Raw genomic sequence first — 9,447 nt, forward strand, 5'->3', positions numbered from 1 at the left:
GGTCGTGGGAGACAGCTGTGGTTGTTAAAATGGTATATTATTCTTAGGCTGCATTGTATGAATAGCGGGTTCAAATACACAAAAGTTTTAGAAAACAAAAGCACTAAAAAGCTATTCTGTTATACCTGATATAGGGGCAAAATACACTGGGGGAGTAACACACCCATAGATTTTATAGTTCGGGCACAAGACACTGATCCAAATAATAATAACGACTATAAACCTGCCACCATCCTCCATATTCGTGGTATATCTAACGTACTTAGCGAAAAATATTGAAAAGCACACCTAAATAGCAAGGAAGTTGCGCACAGACGATCACAGCAAAAAAGAAAAAAAAAGAAAAATAGGGAACAGTCTCTAGCCAGCGTGTTACTTTAGTTTAAGTGCATGTGTAAAACAATACAAAGGAAATAATTTTTTCTCAATAATTAAATAGATGTCAAACAACATCTATTCAGTAACAGAATTGCAGACTGACACGAGATGGTACCTGTGGTCCGCAAATAGGGACAAACGTCACGTAGTAGACTTATTAGGTGGGGTGGTAGTATGAACGAACTTAAATAGTTACTGGGATATACAATATGAAGAGTTAATCTATACATTTAAGTCAGATGATCACTTTGTTGATAAGGGTGCATATCTTATTTAATAAGAGCGGACGTTTAATTATAATAGAAAGAAGGTCTTTGTGCCACCTTTCCCGTTTATGCCGCTTGATTGTCAGACCAGAAAGAGAGAGAGGGGGGGGGGAGCGGAGGAGGAACAGTGAGAGAGAGACGAACCGAGTGAAGAGGAGAGTAACAGAGTGAGAAGAAGAGGAAAACAGAGAGAGAGAGAGCGAGAGAGAGGAACAGAGAGAGAGAGAGAGGAGAGGAACAGAGTGAGAGAGAGACACAGGAGTGTGAGAGGAACACGAGAGAGAGAGAGAGAAGAGAGAACAGAGGGAGAGGAGACACAGAGGAACAGAGAGAGAGAGAGAGAGAGGAACAAAGAGAGAGAGAGAGAGAAAGAGAGAGAGAGAGGAGAGGGAAACAAAGAGGAAGAGAGAGAGAAGATGAGGAGAAGACAGAGAGAGAGAGAAGAGTGAGAGGAACAGAGAGAGAGAGAGAGAGAGAGGAACAGAGAGAGAGAGAGAGAGAGGAACAGAGAGAGAGAGAGGAACAGAGAGAGAGAGAGAGAGAGACAGAGTGAGAGAACAGAGAGAGAGAGAGAGTGAGAGGAACAGAGAGAGAGAGAGTGAGAGGAACAGAGTGAGAGAGAGAGGAACAGAGTGAGAGAGTGAGAGGAACAGAGAGAGAAGAGACGAAGGAAGAGAGAGGAAGAGACGAGACGGTGAGAAGAGAGACACGAGAGTGTGAGAGAACATAGAAGAAGGAGAGAAGAGGACAATAGGCAGAGAGAGACGCAAGAGGTGGAAGAGGAAAACTATAGCGGAGAGATGGAACAGAGGAGAAGAAGAGAAGAGAGAGGAACGAAGAGAGAGAGAGAGGAACAGAGAGAGAGAGAGAGGGAACAGAGAGAGAGAGAGAGAGATCAGAGTAGAGGAAGAGAAGAATAGAGGAGAGGTACAAGATGAGAGTAAGAGGAGAGAGGATGCAGAGTGAGGAGAGAGGGAACAGAGTGAGAGAGTGGAGGACAGGAAGAGGAGAGAGGAACAGAGTGAGAGAGAGAGGAAACAGAGTGAGAGAGAGAGGAGACAAGAGAGAGAGTGAGAGGGGAACAGAGAAGAGAGATAAGAGAGAGGAAACAGAAGAGAGAGAGAGAGAGAGAGAGGAACAGAGAGAGAGAGTGAGAGGAACAGAGTGAGAGAGAGAGGAACAGAGTGAGAGAGAGAGGAACAGAGAGAGAGAGTGAGAGGAACAGAGAGAGAGGAGAGAGAAGAGAGAACAGAGAAGTAGAGGAGAGATAGAGAATTAACAGAGTTAGATAGAACATCAGAGATTATGATAGAGGAAAGAGATATGAGAGAGAGAGAGAGAGAGACAAGATGAGAACGGAACAGAGAGACTGGAGAAGAGAGATAGAGGAGACGAGAAGACAGAGAGAGAGAACAGAGTAGAGATATTAACAGATAGATAGGAGATAGATTAACATAGAGAGATATAGATGAGACAGAGTGAGAATGAACGAGAGAAGAGAGAGAGAGTTAGAGGAACAGAGAGAGAGATAGTGAGAGGACAGAGTTAGAGAATAGAAGTAACATATTGAAGTAGACCTAGAGAGAGAGAGTTAGAGGGACAGATATAGTGAGAGGAACAGAGTGAGAGTAAACAATTATAGAGAGAGATTAGGAGGGAATCATATGATAGGAGATTGAGGAACAAGAGAGATAGAGAGAGAGATGAACAGAGTGAAGGACAGAGAGAGGGAGAGAGATGAACAGAGAGATAGAGTGTACAAGGAACATGAGATAGAGATAATAGTAACAAGTTAGATTAACGGATAATAGATATATAGGAACAGATAGATTATAGAGAACGATATAGTACATAGATATATATAGAGATAGATGAACAGAGAGAGACAGAGTGAGAGGAACAGAGTGAGAGTGAGAGGAACAGAGTGAGAGAGAGAGGAACAGAGAGAGACAGAGAGAGGGGAACAGAGTGAGAGAGAGAGGAACAGAGAGAGACAGAGAGAGAGAGAGAGAGAGGAACAGAGAGAGACAGAGTGAGAGGAACAGAGTGAGAGAGAGAGGAACAGAGTGAGAGAGAGAGAGTGAGAGAGAGGGAGGAACAGAGAGAGAGGAACAGAGAGAGAGGAACAGAGAGAGAGAGGAACAGAGAGAGAGAGAGAGAGTACAGAGTGATAGGCACATAGTGAGATGAATAGTACATAGGAGAGAGATAGGAACAGAGCGAGACAGCTATAGATGAACATGTGAGAGGGAAGAGAGAGAGCGCAGAGCGCAGAGTTCGAGAGTGAGCGCTGACACAGCGTGAGAGACTCTACAGGAGAGAGAGAGAGGCACGATAGTGAGATCTGCGCTCTGCCCCGAGTGATCGAGAGAGAGAGAGATTGAGAGCACTGGATAGGAACGAGTGCGCGAGATAGTGAGAGAAACAGAGCTAAGAGGGAGGAAACAAGTGAGAGAGAGAGAGAGAGAGGACACAGAGAGAGAGAAGGAACGTAGTGCGAGAGAGAGCGGAGATAGGAACCTAGAGCGAGCGCGAACTGAGTGAGAGAGAGCGCGAGAGAGCGGCACAGAGATCGAGAGAGGAACGTAGTGAGAGATAGAGAGAAGAGCTGCACTAGAAAGCGAGGCACCCGTCGCGCGTGCGCGGCGAGTGAGCGCGTGAGCGAGGCCCCGCGTGCGGGAGCGACAGCGAGCGCGCGAGGCACGAGTGCGGCAGACAGAGCGCGGCCCTGCGTGGCGCGTCGAATTGCGCGACAAGCGCCGGCCCCGCGTGTCGCGCGCCCCAGGAGACGTCGTGACGCGGCCCCGCGAGAGCGAGAGCGCGGCCACGTGCGCGCGCGCGGCACCCGCGTGCGAGCGCGCGGCCCCGCGCGCGAGAGTGAGCGGCAACCGCGCGCGAGAGCGCGAGCGCGAGGCCCCCGCGCGCGCGCGCAGCGAGAGGGCGCGGAAACAGAGTGACGCGCGCGACCCAGCGCAGTGTGCGAGGCACACCGCTCGCGCTCGACGCGCGCGCGAGAGCCCGACGGAGAGAGAGAGAGAGGCCCGAGCGCGAGAAAGGCGCGGCCCAAGCGAGAGAGGCGAGAGCGAGGACCCGCCGAGCGCGGCGCGCGACGAGGCGCTCGCGAAGGACCCGGAGTGCGCTCGCGCCCCAGCTCGTGTGCGCGCCCCGCGCGCGCGCGCGCGAGAGACGGCGAGGCCCCGCCGAGAGCACGCGCGCCCCGACGCGCGAGAGCGCGGGCAACCTCGAGCGCGATCGCGCGCCCAGAGCGAGAAGAGCGCGCAGCCCAGGTGAGCGGCCCAAGAGAGGCGAGAGGTGAAGGAACAAGTGAGAGAGGAGAAAGAACGATATGAGAGAGAGACAGAGAGAGAGAGAGTGAGAGGAACAGAGAGAGAGAGAGAGTGAGAGGAACAGAGAGAGAGAGTGAGAGGCCCAGCGGTGAGAGCGCGAGGAACCGAGTGAGCGGACCCGAGAGAGAGAGAGAGAGCGGCACCTCAGCGAGAGGCAGGGCGGCACGAAGAGCGCGCGCGAGAGCGCGGCACCAGGTGCGAGGCCCCGAGGCGCGAAGAGAGCGGAAACCGCGCAGCGAGCGGGAGGCACACGAGAGAGCAGAGAGCGGCCCCAGCGTGCGCGGAACCGCGGAGAGCGAGAGCGAGGAACAGCGAGAGCGAGAGAGGCCCAGAAAGCGAGCCCAGCGTGACGCCGGACCCCAAGTGAGCGTGCAGAGGCCCCGCGTGAGCCGCGAGAGGCCAGAGCTCGCCCCGAGAGAGGGGAACGCGGTGCGAGACGCGGGCGGCACCGCGCGCGACCGCGAGAGCGAGCGAGAGAGAGGGAACCCCAAGAGCGACCGAGTGCGCGGCCCCGCGTGCCGCGCGAGCGTGCGAGCGACAGCGAGCGGCACAGAGTGCGCCAGCGAGAGAGAGAGCGAGCGGCACGATAGAGAGGAAACCGAGCGCGAGCTGAACTCAGAAGAGCGCGAGAGCACGAGACGTGAGCGGACCCGGAGATGCGCGGGCGCGGCCCCGCGTGCGCGACGCGCCGGGCCCCCACGAGAGAGCCCGAGAGCGGCCCCTCGTGCGCGAGCGCGCGCTCGTGCGCGAGTGCGCGAGAACCCGTCCGCGCGCGCCCGCGCGCGCGCGCGCGGACCGCGTGCGAGCGACGCGCGGCCCCAGTCGCGGCCGCGCGCGCGCGGCTCCCGCGTGCGCGGCCCGCGCGCGCGCGCGCGAGGCCCCCGAGCGCGAGGGCGGCCCACGCGCTGCGCGCGGCGCGCCCCGCGTGCGCGGCACCAGGCGGTGCGCGCGCGCGCGCGGCCCCGCGCGCGCGCGCGCGGCCCAGCGCGCGCCCGCGTGCCGCCCCCGCGTGCGCGTGCGCGGCCCCCGTGCGAGAGCGCGGCCCACGCGCGCCCAAGAGCGCGGTGCACCGCGTGCGCGCGCGCGGGCCCAGCGCGCGCCCGCGCGCGCGCGCCGCGCGCGCGCGCGGCGGCACAGAGCGAGCAGAAGTGAGACGAACAGAGTGAGAGAGAGAGGAACAGCAGTGAGAGAACAGAGATGAGAGAGAGAGAGAGAGGCGAGACGGCAGATGAGAGAGAGAGAGAGAGAGAGAGAGAGAGGAACAGAGAGAGAGAGAGGAACCGAGAGAGAGAGAGAGGAACCGAGAGAGAGAGAGAGATAGAGACAGAGAGAGAGAGAGAGGCAGAGAGAGAGAGGAGGAACAGGGAGGAGGAGAGAGGAACGAGGAGAGAGAGGAACAGAGTGAGAGAGAGGGAGAGAGATGAGAGAGTGAGAGAGGAACAGAGTGAGAGAGAGACAGAGAGAGAGAGAGGAACGGGAAAGCCGAGAGAGTGAGAGCAGCAGAGAGCGAGAGAGAGAGTGAGAGGAACAGAGTGAGAGGAACAGAGTGAGAGAGAGAGAGTGAGAGAAACAGAGAGAGAGAGGGAGGAACAGAGTGAGAGAGAGAGAGAGAGAGAGAGGAACAGAGAGAGAGAGAGGAACGGAGTGAGAGAGAGAGAGAGAGAGAGGACAGAGAGAGAGAGAGGAACGGAGTGAGAGAGAATAGGAGAGAGGAACAGTAGAGAGAGCACAAGTGAGAGAGAGAGAGAGAAGAGAGTGAGAGAGGAACAGAGTGAGAGAGAGACAGAGAGAGAGAGAGGAACAGAGTGAGAGAGAGAGAGGAACAGAGTGAGAGAGAGAGTGAGAGAAAGAGAGAGGAACAGAGTGAGAGAGAGAGAGTGAGAGAAACAGAGAGAGAGAGAGAGAGGGAGGAACAGAGTGAGAGAGAGAGAGAGAGAGAGGGACAGAGAGAGAGGAACGGAGTGAGAGGAACAGAGAGGAACAGAGTGAGAGGAACAGAGAGAGAGAGAGAGAGAGAGAGAGAGGAGAGAGAGGAACAGAGAGAGAGAGAGAGAGAGACAGAGTGAGAGGAACAGAGAGAGAGAGAGAGTGAGAGGAACAGAGAGAGAGAGAGAGTGAAGAGAGTGAGAGGAACAGAGTGAGAGTGAGAGGGAGACAGAGATGAGGAGAGAGACAGGAGAGAGAAAGATGAGAGGAAGGCAGAGAGAGAGAGGAGAGAGTGAGAGCGGAGCAGAGAGAGAGAAAGAAGAGAGAGAGGAACAGAGTGAGAGAGAGAGAGAACGAGAAGGAGAGGAACAAGAGAGAAGAGAGATGAGAACAGAGAGAGAGGAGGAGAACAAGAGAGAAGAGGATGAGAGACAGAGGAGAGAAGAGAGAGAGAGAGAGGAACGAGAGAGAGAGAGGAGAGGAAAACAGAGAGAGGAGGAGAGGAGAGGAACAGAGGAGAGGGAACAGAGAGAGAGAGAGAGAGAGAGGACAGAGAGAGAGAGGAGAGAGAGACAGAAGAGAGACAGAGTGAGAGGAACAGAGTGAGAGTGAGAGGAACCAGAGGAGAGAGAGAGGACGAGAGAGCCAGAGAGAGGAACAGAGTGAGAGGGAGATGAGAAGAGAGAGAACAGAGAAGAAGAGAGAGGAAGAGAGAGAGGAACAGAGAGAGGAAGGAGAGGAACAAGAGAGAGAGAAGAGTGAGAGAGGAGAGGAGCAGGAACAGAGTGAAGAGAGAGGAACAAGTGAGGGAGAGAGAGAAGTGAAGAGCGAGGAAGAGTAGGAGGACAGAGTGAGGAAGAGAAGAGCGAGAGAGAGAGAGAGAACAGAGGAGAGAGGAACAGAAGAGAGAGAGGAGACAGAGAGAGAGAGAGAGCACAGAAGAGTGAGAGGAACAGAGTGAGAGTGAGAGGAACAGAGTGAGAGAGAGAGGAAAAGAGAGAGAGACAGAGAGGAACAGAGTGAGAGAGAGAGAGAGAGTGAGAGAGTGAGAGAGGAACAGAGTGAGAGAGAGACAGAGAGAGAGAGAGGAACAGAGTGAGAGAGAGAGAGGAACAGAGTGAGAGAGAGAGAAGAGAGGAAGAGAGAGGAGGAACAGAGTGAGAGAGAGAGATGAGAGAGAAAGCAGAGAGAGGAGGGACGAGAGGAGAAAGACAGAGAGAGAGAGAGGAACAGAGTGAGAGAGAGAGAGGAGAACAGAGTAGAGAGAGAGAGAGAACAGAGAGAGAAGCAGAGAGAGGGAGGAACAGAGAGGGAGAGAAGAGAGAGACAGAGAGGAGAGGAGAGAGAGAGAAAGAGGAGGAGAGAGAGAGAGAGAGGACAGAGAGAGAGCAAAGGGAAGGAGGAGATGAGAGAGGAAAATGAGTGAGGAAGAGCAAGAGGAGAGGGAAAGAGAGGCGAGAGAGAGAGGAACAGCGAGAGAGAGAGAGAGGAAGCAGAAGAAGGAGCAGGAGATGCGACGAGAGAGGGAGAGAGGAACCGAGAGAGGAGAGAGAGAGACAAGAGAGATAGAGAGAAGAGGTAGATCATAAGGATTTAGAGTAACATATAGAGAACAATGATTGATAATAGATAAAGATAGAATAGTAACACAGATAGAGAGAGTAACGTATTTAGAGAGAGAGAGAGAGAGAGGAACAGAGAGAGAGAGAGGGAACGGAGTGAGAGATCTATTAACAGGAGATATATTTAACATGATTGAGATAGATATTAACAGAGATAGAGAGGAACAGATATATATACATCGATATAGACAGAGATAGAGGACCATATAATATATAGAGGAACAGATAGATCGATATATATATGAACATAGTTATAGTAACAGAGATAGGAACAGAGTTAGATATAGACGAATGAGAGATAGAGGAACAGATAGTATGATCAGAGATATAGAGATATATTAACAGATTTTAGAGATATAGTAGGAAAACATAGATATAGAGAGGAAACAGATATATTATATATTAACTTATATATGATATATCGCTGATAGAGAGATTTAGTAACATATTTATAGGAAGCGATATATATAACTTAACAAGCTGATATAGATAGAGTTAGAGGAACAAGTTATATAAATATATCATATTGATATAAGATAGTATATATGATGAACATATTAAGATATTAACATATATAGAAGAGTAACATATATATGAATGAAACATATTTATGATATAGATAGGAGATTAGAAGGAACATATATATAGATATAGTAACATTATCATTATGAACATAGTATGTGAACATATATATATTATATTAACATAGATATATATAGATGAAAAATATAGATATATTAACCAGATATATTAACAGAATAGATATTATTAACATAGTTAGATATAGAGAGATATGAACGAGATAGAGAGAGATAGAGATATAGAGTTACAGATATAGAGATCTGAACAGATGTATATGATATATATAGGTTACATGATATATATATGTGTAGAGAGATTTAACATATATAGATATATGAGATTTATCACATCGATATAGATATAGGTAACAGATAAGATAATAGATATATAATGAACAATATAGCTCTCTCTTCAACATATATATAGTATTAACCTATTATCATACGGATATAATAGAGATATATATATACTAACCTGAGAATATATAATCTATTACCGCATATTCTAGTCTCTACTATCTGCACCTGCTCGATCTCGCTCTCTTACCATCATTTCCTATCTTCCCCTATATATATCTCTCTCTCTCTCGCTCTTTCAACAGCTCTCCTTCTCATGCCCCCTTCTCTCTCTTATGCCCCCGGCTCTCTCGTCTCTAATTCCCCTCTCATCTCGTCATTCCCCTCTTTATCTCTCTCTATCCCCTAATCTTATTCTCATTCCTTTATCGCCCACTTTTTTTTTTTTTTTTCCTTTCTCCTGCTCTATTTCGTGTGTCGTTCCCAGTGTTTCTTTTCAGGTTTGTTACTCAAACTCTACATTTATTAAGTTTTGCTTGTTTGCACAACAAGGATAAATAATTATACAAACTTTTCGCCTTGAGGCGACTTTTGTTGTGATCTGACGCCATATAAATAAAATTGAATTCCTGTAAAGCAGTTCATTAGGCATAAAGAAAGCTCAGACAGGACCACTGGAGCTACAATCCGAGGAGACTTGTTTATACCCCACAGACGGACAGCATTTGGGCAGAACGTCCTCTCTGTCCAGGAGGCACTCTGTGGAACAGTCTTCCTCAGCCCATTAGAGAATGCTCTACTACACTCAATTTGTTTAAGGCAAAGGTTAAAAAACTGGTTATGGACAAATCAAGTGTGTGATCAGGTATGAGTTGTATAGTTTTAATGTTTTATTTGGGAACAGAATGGTTGTATTGTGTAAGTTTGGTGATGGATTTTTATATGAATGAGATGATGAATTTTTATGAATTATTATGTCTATTTTTTATGTTTAAGGACAACAGAGGGGAGATGAGCCTTTGCGATATAA

At 50.0% G+C, this 9,447-nt stretch overlaps 1 pseudogene; it reads left to right on the forward strand.

Moving 5' to 3' along the window:
- The first annotated feature begins 1,578 nt into the window (after positions 1-1,578).
- LOC120729321 lies at positions 1,579-6,418 on the forward strand (annotated as a pseudogene).
- The last annotated feature ends 3,029 nt before the right edge of the window (positions 6,419-9,447 follow it).

The sequence above is a fragment of the Simochromis diagramma genome, unplaced genomic scaffold, assembly GCF_900408965.1.
Source record: "Simochromis diagramma unplaced genomic scaffold, fSimDia1.1 OVJJ01000297.1, whole genome shotgun sequence".
NCBI classification, from domain to species: Eukaryota; Metazoa; Chordata; class Actinopteri; order Cichliformes; family Cichlidae; genus Simochromis; species Simochromis diagramma.